This window comes from Nelumbo lutea, chromosome 7 (genome assembly GCF_056320005.1).
Source record: "Nelumbo lutea isolate HS-2025 chromosome 7, American lotus-T2T, whole genome shotgun sequence".
Classification (NCBI taxonomy): Eukaryota; Viridiplantae; Streptophyta; class Magnoliopsida; order Proteales; family Nelumbonaceae; genus Nelumbo; species Nelumbo lutea.
This window is the reverse complement of record NC_142690.1, coordinates 24,943,635-24,957,012: the sequence shown is the minus strand read 5'-3', so window position 1 is coordinate 24,957,012 and position 13,378 is coordinate 24,943,635.

Below are 13,378 nucleotides of genomic sequence, written 5' to 3'. Positions count from 1 at the left end.
TTGAATCGGTTTGGGGCTAGGTGGAACTGGTTCTGAACCAATAGTTATAGGGACTCTATATTAGGACCCAAAACCAACCTGTTGGTTCCAGTTCCTAGAACTAGATATCCAATTGATTTAGGTCTTTTAGGTCCATCAGGTTGGACCCAACCCATTGACAACCCTAAATAGAAGAGACTATAACCAAAGGAGCACATACAGCAAATGCCAAGGCAACATTTCTATACTCAATTTTAGTGCTCGATTGGGAAATAGTGGATTGCTTCTTAGAGGACCATGAGACCAAGTTGTTCTCGAGAAAGATGCAATACCTAACTTGAGAGTGTCAGTCCTTTGGGCAGCTGCCCAATTGGCATTAGGAATGGTATACAATTGTAGGCTCTAAATTGGGATGACAATTTTTTCCATCCCCACCAGGTACTCAACCTCCCCAACCCCATTTGGTTGGGAATTGTATTGGTAGGTGGGGATAGGGATGGGGAAAGAATGCCCCGCCCTGGCCCGACTCCAATTTGAAAATGCATTTAAAATATTATTTATATTTTAAAACTTTCATTTATTTTAAATAAATTTATTTATCAAAAAATACTATTAATTAAAAATTTTCAGAGATTTGAGTCCCTGTGGGGAATCTGTCTCTGGGGATCAGGGATAGAAGACAACTTTTATTCCCAAGAGGGATCGAGGTTGGGGATGTGGATTTATTTCAAAATTGGGGTTATGGGGAATATAATCCCTGCCTTGAACTCACCCCATTGCCATTCATACTCTAGAAAGGCTGAATCATGAACCCAACATCAATAATGTGCTTTAAGGAATATGAGAATTCACTTGACAACTGCCCAATGGTTAAAGGTAAGAGAGTGAAGATATTGATAGACCTCGTTCACAAAGAACATAATATCCGGTTTGATAATAATAAGATACTTGAAGAACACCCACAATGCTTTTGTACTCAAAGCCACAAGGAAGTGGATCACTAGCAGACAGAGAGTTTGCAATCACAACCATGGGTGTAGAAATTGGTTTGCAACTATCCATCTTAGCACGTTGAAGTAAATCAACATTGTACTTGCATTGAGACAGAAGGATACTAGAACCCATACAATGAACTTCAATCCCAAGGAAAAAGTGAAGAGGTCCAAGGTCTTTCACTAAAAAGTAGGAGGTTGTCACATGTGAACAATCTCAATTGGAGCCCCATGCAAGAATGCATTTTAAAAGTCACGTCAATGAATCATCCAATTCTTGGAGATAACAATGAAAAGGATAATGTAAATGGTGGCCAATTTGACAACCGAATTAAAAGTATAATCCAAGCTAGAGCATTGATGAAAAACCTTGGCTACAAGCCATTCCTTGTAGCGGTTGATAGAACCATTAGGGTTTTAATTTATGTGATAAACCCATTTGCAACCAATCAAATTCATGGGGAGTTAAGCCCCAAGTACCACTATGCAGAGACATGTATTTTTGAGGCCATAACTTCACACTAGTTAGCATCTTTAGCCACTTTAGAATAGCAGGTGGGTTCATCAGATGAAAGAGAATGAGGGCTGACCATGTAGAATTTGGGATTGAAAATATCACTTTTTGGCCCTAGTTATCATGGGATAAGTGTTGGAAGGGGGTGGCATTGGAGGTGGTGGTTGGGAAGAGGAAGGAGAGAGTGATTCAGGTTGAGGAAGAAAAGGTGATGACGTAAGGCTCATGGAGAAGGGCGAAGATGATGAGTAGGTGTTGGGCGGTTTCTAGGGTGGACAGATTTCCTACTCACTTTCTCTACCGGCACCCTACCCACAGTACATTGCAACTATGCATATCAAAATATAAGATGACGATGTGTGGCTTGTGGTGGTAGTTGAGGTCATGGAGCTATTGATGGTCAATTAGGAAAGCTCATCCTCATTGAATTAAACATAATGAAGAATGTAATTAAACTCAGTCAGTCTCCTGATCTAAAGTTCTAAACACTTGATGATTAAGGGTGAACAAACACTTGAGATATTGAATATTGTTGGTGTTATAGGACCTTAATAATGGATAACAAGCATACTCAAATTGACCCCCTGGAGCCACACTGATAATTTCATTCCATACATTTTGAATGATGTCCTTAAGATTCTCACAATTGTTTCAAACTTAAGGCTCTATTTGGTTTGTGGGATGGGGATGAGAAAAATGGAATATTCCAAAAGTATTCATTTTTCTCTCATTTGTTTCAAGGGAAATAAGGGGATGGGATGAGAAAAAAGTGGGATGTGAGATTTAGTGTGATCCTAATGGAAAAACTTGAGAATACTCAAGTTTCTTCACCCTCAATCTCATCCTCTGCCTCGCCGCTAATGGTAATCACTGCTACCACTGCTGCTGGGTTTGCCCTTCTACTTTCTACAGCCACCACTTTCACTTTCTCCTTCCCTTATGGTAACCACCACCGCTGCTGATAACCACCGCCACCACCGTTGCTGGTAATCACCGCCACCATCATTGTTGGTAATCTCCTTTGCCCTTCTACCTTTTGCCGCCACCACCGTTGAAGATGTTTCCGCCATGGTAGAACCCAGATTGACGCAAACACAGATCAGAGGTTTTTTGCCATGGTAGAACTTAGATCTGGGTTTGCAGATATGAACATTCTCCTATAAAACCAAACAAATCTGGGTTCTGCCATGGTATAACTTCTGACACCTCCAAGAACTCTGTTTTGTGATGATAATTTTTCTATATAAAACCAAACATTGGAAAGTTAAATTTTTATACTTTTCCATCCCATCTTTTCCCATCCCACCCAAATCTTTCCACAAACCAAACGGAGCCTAAAAGGTTTAGGGCTAGAATTGATCTCACTCTAGGTGTCTATATAACAACATTGGAGTGTGATCCAAACTTAGGAAAGGGAGATTTTCTACAAAAGCATTTGAGTAAGAGGTTCTTCATAAATCATTCACTAACGTTCTATCTAATTTCTGAAAAACATTTTTACTTCTGCAAGTGAATTTGCAACCTTTTGTTTCTAGATCCATCAAGTTAATTACAGTAGTAAATCATTTTATTGAAATCTCTTCTTTGACTGCTTCCACTTAACTTATCATTAATGGCTCTAATCGCATTTAAATCACCTAAAACACACCAAGTTTGTTTGTAAGGACAGCTATATACATCTTTGAGCGATTACCATAACAAAAATTTTGGACACTACGACAATTTAGATTAACATCTAGATCTTTAATAAGACAATGCACTAATCAATCGTTAGACAAAATGATATCCAGATTAGATAGAGATTTGTTCTATAGGATCCATAATCCAATAGAAAAGTCAACCAAGTCAACAGCAAACCAGGAATCAAAACCAAAATTCCTAATAATTTTACTACTATTAGCCTTCTAAACCCTTGTCTCCATGAGAACCAAAATGATAGGTTTATAGAGCCTAATCAGTTCTTTCACCTGCCTTTTGAGAGTTGGGCGTCCCAACACTCCTAACATTCCATGCAAACACTTTCATTGTTAATGTTGTTTGCTTTTAGACCCAAGTGCCTTCTATCTCAATTATCTTCATTTCCCCTTTTTGACTATTGGATTTTAATCTCATTAGATATTAAATTCAATGGGGTTTGATTGATCAATTACATGAAAAACACACTTGTGCATATGTCTTGAAAAATAGTTTTTTTCTCTTACTAAAACCTGTTTTTAACTTGTCCTACATTGAAAAATTACAAGACTTATTTTGAGTTTTTAAATAGTAGCTTATTTACACTATTCAAAGTTAATAGTCATTAATTGTCTTTTTAATAGTAGTTTATTGACACTATCTTTTTAACAGTCACAATTTTTGAAATTGTGACTGTTTAAAAAGCCTTTTATGAACCATAACCTTTCTCTACTCCATGACTTCAGAAATTATTTAAGGAGTATGAATCAAACAATTGCACACAAAAGTTTCAAAAATCACATTTGTCTCTCTCAGTCCGATCAGCTATTGTCTCACAGAAGGTTTATTCCGAGACTCTTCAATTTTGCTAGTTGTAGATTCTCACCCAAAGTTCTGTTGTATCTTGGGAACGGATTTGCCTGTAACTCAACAACAAACACAGTGGAACTGAGTAGGGACAAATAACATTCTAAAGACAATGTCTTCAGACGCGCCTCAAAGTTTTTCCTCCAAGTTTTAGTGACCCCAATTCCCAACACTCCTTTTGAAAATTGGGCGTCCAACACTCCTAACATTCCATGCAAGCACTTTCATTGTTAATGTTGTTTGCTTTCAGACCCAAGTGCCTTTGATTTCAATCATCTTCATTTCCCCTTTTTGACGAAGATCCAATCATCTTCGTCAATGCATGCCCCTTTTTGCTTTGCAATCTACTTGTTGCTTTGCCTGGGTAAGATTCTTGTGGAGATGAGATCTGAATTGGTTTGGAGTTCAGATCTCCTACCCACAAGAACCCTACCCAGGCCTATTCATACCTCATTACAACTGTACATTGAGAACATCTCCCATTTTTGCATGTTACCATTTATTGGGTTCCCAATGTACAATTCTAGTGTCATCTGGGTAGGATTCTTGTGGGGAGGATATCTGAATTGCTTTGCCTGACACATTCTTGCTCTATGACCTCATGTTCCTCTAGGTCCTCATAAGAAAAGTCATTGTCTTCTAGCATCATCATCCATGTCCAAGGTGTTCTCAGTCCCATTATTCCAAGAAATTCCTCAAAATTTTTACAATCCACTTTCTTTGTAGACAAAGAAAGGCTAGGGAGATCACAAGAAACAGTTTTTACAACCCACTGTTGGTCATTGCTAATGGGCTCCAACAAGGTAAACCCGGGTCGGATCATTTTGATCTTGGCCAATGTCCTAGCATGAGCAACAATATCACTCACCTCTTCTCTCTTAGCCATGAACTAGTACGTTGATTTTAACTTTCTTTTTTGTTGACATCACTGGTTGACCTTAATGGTTGAGTTGCGGTGAACTTTTTCTTTTTCTTAGCCTCGGTCTAGCCATTACCAATAATGGATGGGCAGCTATAGGTTGTGTCCTACATAGCCACAACCAATTCAGAGCTCATGGATATTCTCATACATGACATTAATAGTGTGATCTTGTTCACCAATGGTAACTTGGATTTCTAAGGCTAATGGCCTTGTAGGTTGATAGTGACACAAACCCTAGGAAATAGGGTTCGATATCTTTTCTCTATATTTTCATCAAGTTTAACAATAGGGCTAAGTTGTCTAAGAACATTTTGGAGGTGCTTTAGAGTCCAAAATTAGAATCTGCATTCTGTGCACGCATGGGTGCACTGGACGAGTGCACCCTCGAATAAGAGGCAAACATGTCATTTCATCCGTCTTAACTATGAATTAATGGAAACTTTCTCTGTTACCAGTCATTTGGCTGGTTGAACTGGACATTTTTTACTCTCCTTCCCATTTTTGATTCTCCTCCACCGAACCCAAGCATCCATTGGAGACTCATTGCACATCGGCGTCATGAACGCATAAGCCACCGGCAGTGAAAAAAATCCACTGTCCCCCCGCTCTCCCTCCCCTCCATTATCCCGTCCGATAGGAGACATTGCCCCAGAGATTTGGTCCCATTTCCTGCCCCAAAGATTTGGTCCCAACGATCTACTGCATGGTTTTTAAAATCAGACCGGAAAAACCGAGAATCGGTCAGGTGATTGGTTCTGTTTTACCCCAAAACCGTTGATTTGATTAGAAAATTGCTAACACAGGCGGTTGAACCATTCCAACCATCCAAAAGTTTGACCGTTTTTAATTTTTTTGTCAAAATGAACCATTCATTCAGTTTAAATGCTTGAACCATTCAACCCGAGAAAACCGAATCCCTGGCCGGTTCGGTTTTAAAAACCTTGATCTACTGGACAAGGATGTGCCATTACTTATGGAGCCCCATCACAATGGCCTCACCTTCAGCGACGACGACCACAACGACGGTGTGTTAAGATTAACAGCGAGGCTAATTGATGCTATAGAAACAGTTGAGTTGTATCGGATTATAACGAGAAACTGAAGTATGAAGCACTGAACAAATCCCAAGTGTCATACAATGGATGCCCATCTGGGGTGGCTCTAATGGACACCAAATGGAAGGTCTACAAAGGGTCATATGTGGAATCGGCGGTGTATAATCCAAGCCCGGGGCCAGTTTAGGCGGTGCTGGTGCTGTATGTGGCAGTTAGCTGTGGTGGCAGCGGCGGGTACAACAAGATTATGGCAGGGGAATTGGCGAAGAAGAAAGGAACAATTGCGGGACAGGAAGGCACGAGACAACTGTTGCTGCAATTAGTATTGCCACGATGATATTTTGTAGTATTCCACTGCAATTCGTCTCCCCCCTTCAAAATATAAAAAGCCCTATTAATTTTCTATTGATCAATCTGAAGATGCCGTTAGCATTATTGATTTGGAGGGGTGAAATAATTTCGGATCAATTATCTTCAAATGATTTTTCAATTCGTTGTACCAAAGAAATTTATCTCTCCGCTCAGGCAACGCTTCCTCCATTTGAGTGCTTAGGTTCTTTCCGAACTCTCTTTCTCCAACTTTTCCTTCTGCATTATTTCCAGTAAATACAGAGAATGTGCTGAATCGGAACAGCTCCCGACGGAAACTTGACGGAGTCTTTCAAAAGAATGGACGAGTATCGGACGGGATAAAGGAGGAGAGGGAGAGTGGGGGGACGGTGGATTTTTTCCTGCTGCCGGTGGCTTATGCGTTCATGATGCCGGTGTGCAGTGAGTCGCCGATGGATGCTTGGATTCGGTGGAGGAGAGTCAAATATGGGAAGGAGAGTTAAAAATGACCGGTTCAACCAATCGAACGACCGGTAACAAAGAAAAGTTCCGTTAATTTCCAGTTAAGACGGATGAGATGACGTATTCGCCTTTCATTCGAGGGTACAATCGTCTTGTGCACCCATGGGTGCACAGAACACAGTCCCCCAAAATTAAGGGGAAGACCTGGAAGTCTAACCCATATGTTTACTTCTTCAACTATCGTAGACAATGGATTAACAAACCAAGGCCCTTTGTCGAAGACAATATTATAGTGTTCTTTGGATTCAAAACTGATCGGGAAAAAGCCATTACCCATATTTTGAATATCCATCTTTTTCATAATTGTTGCGTTGCCTTCACTGTTACAACCTCAACTGCTCTCCTTTTGAGCTTGCTTGCTTCCAAGCATCTTTCAAAAATTGTTTGTTCAATTTATCTTCCAATTTCACTGCTCTGCTTCCTTTAAGGCTATATTTGGTTTGAAGGAAAGGTAAAGAAAGGAAGGGAAAGACAGGGAAATTAATATAAAATTTGTATCCCTATCTTTCCTTACATTTTCTTCCAAACCAAACATAGCCTAAGGAAAATGCCTCTTGGAGATTTCTCGACCTTACTAGTCTTGGCCATGTTGTTCTTCAAGACTTTACAGTAGGAATGAGGTGGTACCATTGTCATTTATCAGAAAATCAACACCAGTTCTGTGCCAATAAGTGTTTCCCCTAATGGAGCCTGAAATTTTGTTTTGTTAAGCCATTAATTAAGAAAACATTTTTCTTGGGTTGTATGAGAGTGATCCCTAGTGGCACTGAATTGTAGGAAAACATTTAAAGTATATTTCTCAGGCGGTAACTGTCTTGAAACTAATATGGTGTTTGGTACCATTGTCATTTATCAGAAAATCAACACCAGTTCTGTGCCAATAAGTGTTTCCCCTAATGGAGCCTGAAATTTTGTTTTGTTAAGCCATTAATTAAGAAAATATTTTTCTTGGGTTGTATGAGAGTGATCCCTAGTGGCACTGAATTGTAGGAAAACATTTAAAGCATATTTCTCAGGCGGTAAATGTCTTGAAACTAAGATGGTGTTTGGTACGATTGTCATTTATCAGAAAATCAACATCACTTCGGTGCCAAATAAGTGTTTCCCCTAATGAAACCTGAAATTTTGTTTGGTTAAACTATTAATTGAGAAAATATTTTTCTTGGGTTATATGAGAGCAATCCATTAGTGCCTAATAGTACCTAGTGGTGCTGAATTGTAGGAAAACATTTAAAGCATATTTCTCTCAATTTTTTTGAGACAAATTTGTACAAAACGCTTATCAACTAAACACCATCAATACAAACAAGCCCTAAATCATTCTTAATTTCATATGAGCAGTAATAATGACTAGCTTTGGGTATTCTAAACACTTTTCTTTTTCTTTTTTTGAAAGGAAGCATTTGTTCACCATCTAGTATTCAATAACCCTAATTCATTTACATCAAGTTTGATGGTTCAAGTCTTTTTAGTTCCCACAAGTGACATAGAGAATTATTCTTGTCATGATTTTGAGTCATAATTAACCCTTTTGTATGCAATGCTCATGTTTCGAGTTTGATCTCACATTTATTCCTTGTTTTATTCTTACCTTTCCTCAATTTCTTTCCATTTAAGGTCTTCGGCCACGTACAATTCAAACCAAACTCGCAATTCTCTTTATTTAATAATCTTGACACCATCATCCTCATCGCTTTCATAGTTCAAGCATGGGTTTGCAAACTACAAATTGGACCACTTGAGATCACCATTTAGCCAATGATCAAAATCACTTATTATCGTTATTACATTTCCAATATTTTTCTCTCTCTCTCTTTTTTTTTTTTTGTTTCTTTCTCGATTCTATTTTCACTTTGGAAACATTTTGATTGGTTATTTAGGAGGCATTTTGTTGCCCAGATAACCAAACCCAAGAGGGGGTGAATTGGGTTTTAAACGATTTTTTCCCAACTAAGGCTTTTTAAAACTTATGAATACAAACTTTAATGGAATGAAAGGTTGTGTGTGTGCTATGCAAATGTGATGCAAATAATAGAATAAATGAACATTTAAAATAAGTGTAAGAAAGTAAGGTGCACAGATTTTATAGAGGTTTTGTCAAACTTAGGCCTATGTCATCTCCTCAGTCCACCTCTTGAGAATTTCTTTTAAATAACTAGACTTCCAAGTTCTAACAAACTTTACAAACAATAGGATTTTTAAGTGCCTATTGGACCTTATAATAGTTGGATTTATGAGTGCTAATAAGGCCTAAATGGTTGAACTTTCTAGTGTTAATCAAACCTTAACCGTTAGACTTATGGGTGCTAACTAAACACATAATGGTGTTCATATTTGAACATACAAATACAACAAGATAATAACAATGTAATGCATAGATACAATGCAAATGCCTCTGGATAGGCTGAAAATAACAAATACAAGCAAACCTCTTGATAAATTAATAAAAACAAATACAAACAAATCTATATCAGGTGCAAGAGTATGTATAAGACTATAGGCTCAAACACTTTAAGAGACTTAAGAAATCTCAGTGAGAAAGAAATAAGCCCAAAGGCTACTTAGTTGTTCTCATTATATGAAATGATTAAGCTTAGAAATCTCTTCTCTAAAACTCTTACACATAATGCTTTTTGTTTACTTGGCAACAAGATTGAAGGCTTACTAGAAGAGGAAATAATTATTATAAATTCAAATGATAAGATTTTTCACCAAATAATTAACTAGCATGAACTACTAATGGACTATTATGCATAGGGAAGGATCTTTTTTCTCTAGTAATCGACTACTTCCTCTTCATAATTGACTAATAGCAATTTTTGAGTTTCGGTTGTAAGACATAATCAACTATGGATTTTCTATAGTTGACTATCAATAGTTTCCAAGTGACACTAACCTTAGCTGTCATAGGTAATTGACTATAGTTTCATGGGGAGTCAACTAATGAGTATATAAGTCCCTTTTGTCAAGGTTAATCGACTATAACTTCAGGGGTAGTTGATTACTAACAGCTCTCAACCTAAGAAATTTTAAGCTTTTGATTACAAAGGTTCAAGAACATTTCTTTAGGTTTTCAAACTTAGATTTTCCACATTATGTCAATGGATGTGTTTGGGAATACTTAAGAACTAGACCCTTGGTTTCTAAGGTTAGAGTACTTGAATTTGGTCACATTTAAGCCCATAAAATGCATCTTATGCAAATGATTTACATCAAAGTCCTAAGATAACCCACAAAGTTCAATGTACTGAAACTTTATGCTTCTTTCCTGTTAGAGTCGACAGTACAAGGGCATTTTAGTCATTTGTCTATCTAGTTGAGAGTGAATAGTCTGTTCTGTTTAAGTTTAAGTTATGTGTCACATACTTAATGAGGGACAATTTAGTCTTTTGTATTTCAGATTATATATAATATAAATACAAGTGGGTCGACTAGGTGAGGGTGACTCTTCCACTATAGCCGAACCCTTCTTCCCTTTCTCTTCTTCTTCTTCTTCTTCTTCTTCTTCTCATACTTCAGGTCTGAATTGATTAAGATTAATTTACATGGTATCAGAATGAATGTAATAAGTTTAGATCTGCTCGTCTTGTTTTTCTGGTTTACCCATTTTTTTTTCTATTGCTCTCTTTTCTAGGGTTTTGCAGATTTCTCAAGATTCACTAGGAGATTAAGGGAAAGGCTGCAAAGGAGTTATCGTTTTTCTCTGTAGGAGGCTTTCATGCCTCCGGTGTGTGGTGCAGTGGTTGTTTGTGGTGATTGGTAGGAAGCTCTCTATTCAATGGTACGAAGAGAGCAGGTTTGGGTGGAATAGTGTTCAGTTGAGTACATGTTGGTTCTATAGTGTGCAATGTAGGTGTTTTATTTAATGGTTAAGTGATTACATCTCTTGTATTAGGTGTGTGATTGGTTCTGTAGTGTGCAATCCAGGTGTTTGATTTAATGATTGAGTGATTATAGTTATTGTGTTAGGTGTGTGATGTGTATTTGAAGAAGTCGGTGGTGTTGAAAGTGAGTTGGGGTAGATGTGTGATGTGTATTTGGAGAAGTTAGTGGTGCTGAAAGTGAGTTAAGGTTCTGTGGTGGTGCGTGAAGTTGTGTTGAATACTCGAAGGTGAATACTCTACTTATAACAATGATTTCTTTGTGAAGTAAGGTGAATTAGCTAAGATGGCATCAATTAGAAATGAGAATGACAATAAAATAGGTGTTATGATTTCTTCAGGTTACCTAAATGTTCAAATGACATCTATTAAGTTGAATGGTGAGAACTATGTGTCGTGGGCAAAATTTGTGAAGGTATTTTTAAAAGCCAAGAAAAAGACAGAACATGTGAGAAAGGAGAAGCCCTCCTCTGATTCTCTAGGGTTCAATGATTGGGAACAGGAGGATGCACAAATCATGACCTGATTGTGAAATAGCATAGAATCTAAAATTAGTGTGAATTTTATGTTCCTAGATACAACTAAAGAAATTTGGGACCATGCTAAGAAACTTAAATCCAGCCAATAATATTACTAGGGTATAGCAGCTGTACCAAGAGTAATTTAATTTGAAGCAAAATAACCAAAGTTTGGAGGAATACTATGTAAGCATGAGGAATATAAAAAATGAGCTTAATGTATATCATCCTCTGACTCCGGATGTTCAGGTTTAACAACAACAGCGAGAGCAACTTGATGTGACAAGGTTCCTAGTGGGTTTGAAGGCTGAATAAGAACATGTCCGGGCACAAATATTGGGGGGTTCAGGTCTTCCCTCCCTTGAAGAAGTGTTTGCCCATTTTTGGAGGATATCTGTTGACTCTACATAGTCTCCTCCTCTCTCGGACAGATATGCTTTTGTGGTAACTAGAGGGGGAGGTCGTGGTGGCCGTGGGTTTCCAAGAAACTGAGGTAGTTCTATGGTTAATCGATCTAGTGGCTACAGTGGTGGTCGAGAGTCAGGGGGAGGTCATGGTAGAGGAAGGAGTAGTGCAGTTGGGAAATGCACATATTATGGATTAGAGGAGCATACTATTAATTTCTGCTATGATTTATATGGTCCATCCAGCACTTGGGCTAACCATGTTGTGACTAGTGGCAGTGGTACAGTTAATGAAAATCAGCAAATTGATCAAACTCCCTCTACATCTACTAGTGCTTTTGGGAAGGAGATGGTGAGTGTACCACGTGAGGTATATGAGAAGTTCCACTAAACATCATCTCAATAGAATACAACTACTCATGCCCATTCAAGTATGGCTTGCTTGGCTTCCAAACCCTCATCCTGGATCATTGACTCTGGAGCCTTGGATTTTATGTTTGGGACTTTAGATATATTTTCTTATTTTTTCCCATCTTCTACATCCTAAACAGTTACACTTGCTAATGGTTCTATCTCTCCCATCTGTGGTGTTGGGGATGTTGATATGAATTCCTTATCTTTATCCTCTATTTTATATGTACTTAAGTTTCCCTTTAATCTTATGTTTGTTAGTAGACTGACCAAGTCACTTAATTGCTCTATAACCTTTTATCCCTCCTCTTGTGTGTTTCAGGATCTCAAAATGGGGATGAAGATTGGTGGAGGACATGAAGCAGGTGGATTGTATTACCTTAATGGTGGTGGCCTACCGGTAGCCTTTCAGTCATCTCTTACTCATCTCCAATAGCATTGCAGACTTGGTCATCCATCTCTCAAAGCTTTGAAGTTGTTGATTCTGTCCTTAAGTCATCTTTCATCGTTGGATTGTGAATCGTGTCAGCTTCGGAAATACCATAAGAGTCTCTTTTAGTCCAAGAGTTGATAGTTGTGTCTTGAGTCCATTTTCTTTAGTTCATTCAGATGTTTGGGGTCCAAACAAAGTGGTGTCATACAATGGTTATTAATATTTTGTAAGTTTTGTTGATGACTTTTCAAGGATGACATGACTTATCTTATGAAAAATCACAGTGAATTATTTTATATTTTCCAAAAATTTTATGCTGAAATATGTTTCCAATTTGAAATTCATGTTAAAATTCTTCGTTCAGATAATGCAAAAGAATACACCTCAACACCGTTTCGGGAATATTTAAAGAACCATGGGATCATTCATCAAACTTGTTCTTATACCCCACAATAGAATGGAGTGGCTGAATAGAAAAATTGACACTTACTTGAAACTGTAAGGTCCTTTATGGTTAAAATAAATGTCCCAAAGCATTTTTGGAGTGGTGTTGTCTTAACATCATGTTTCTTCATCAATCAGATGCCCGTGTCCATCCTTGGGAGTCAATCACCTTTCTCATCATTGTTCCCTACTCTTTCTCCATTCCCTCTTACGCCTAGAGTCTTTGGTTGTGTTTGCTTTGTTCAGAATTTAGGACCTGGTTTAGACAAGTTAGATATGCGTGCTTCCAAATGCATATTCCTTAGATATTCCAAGACCCAAAAAGGGTATAAGTGTCATAATCTTTGCTCTCGTCGGTCCTTTATGTGTTCGGATGTCACATTCTTTGAGTCAGTTCCTTTTTTTCTCAAGTACTGAGGCTTCTTCTCCTGC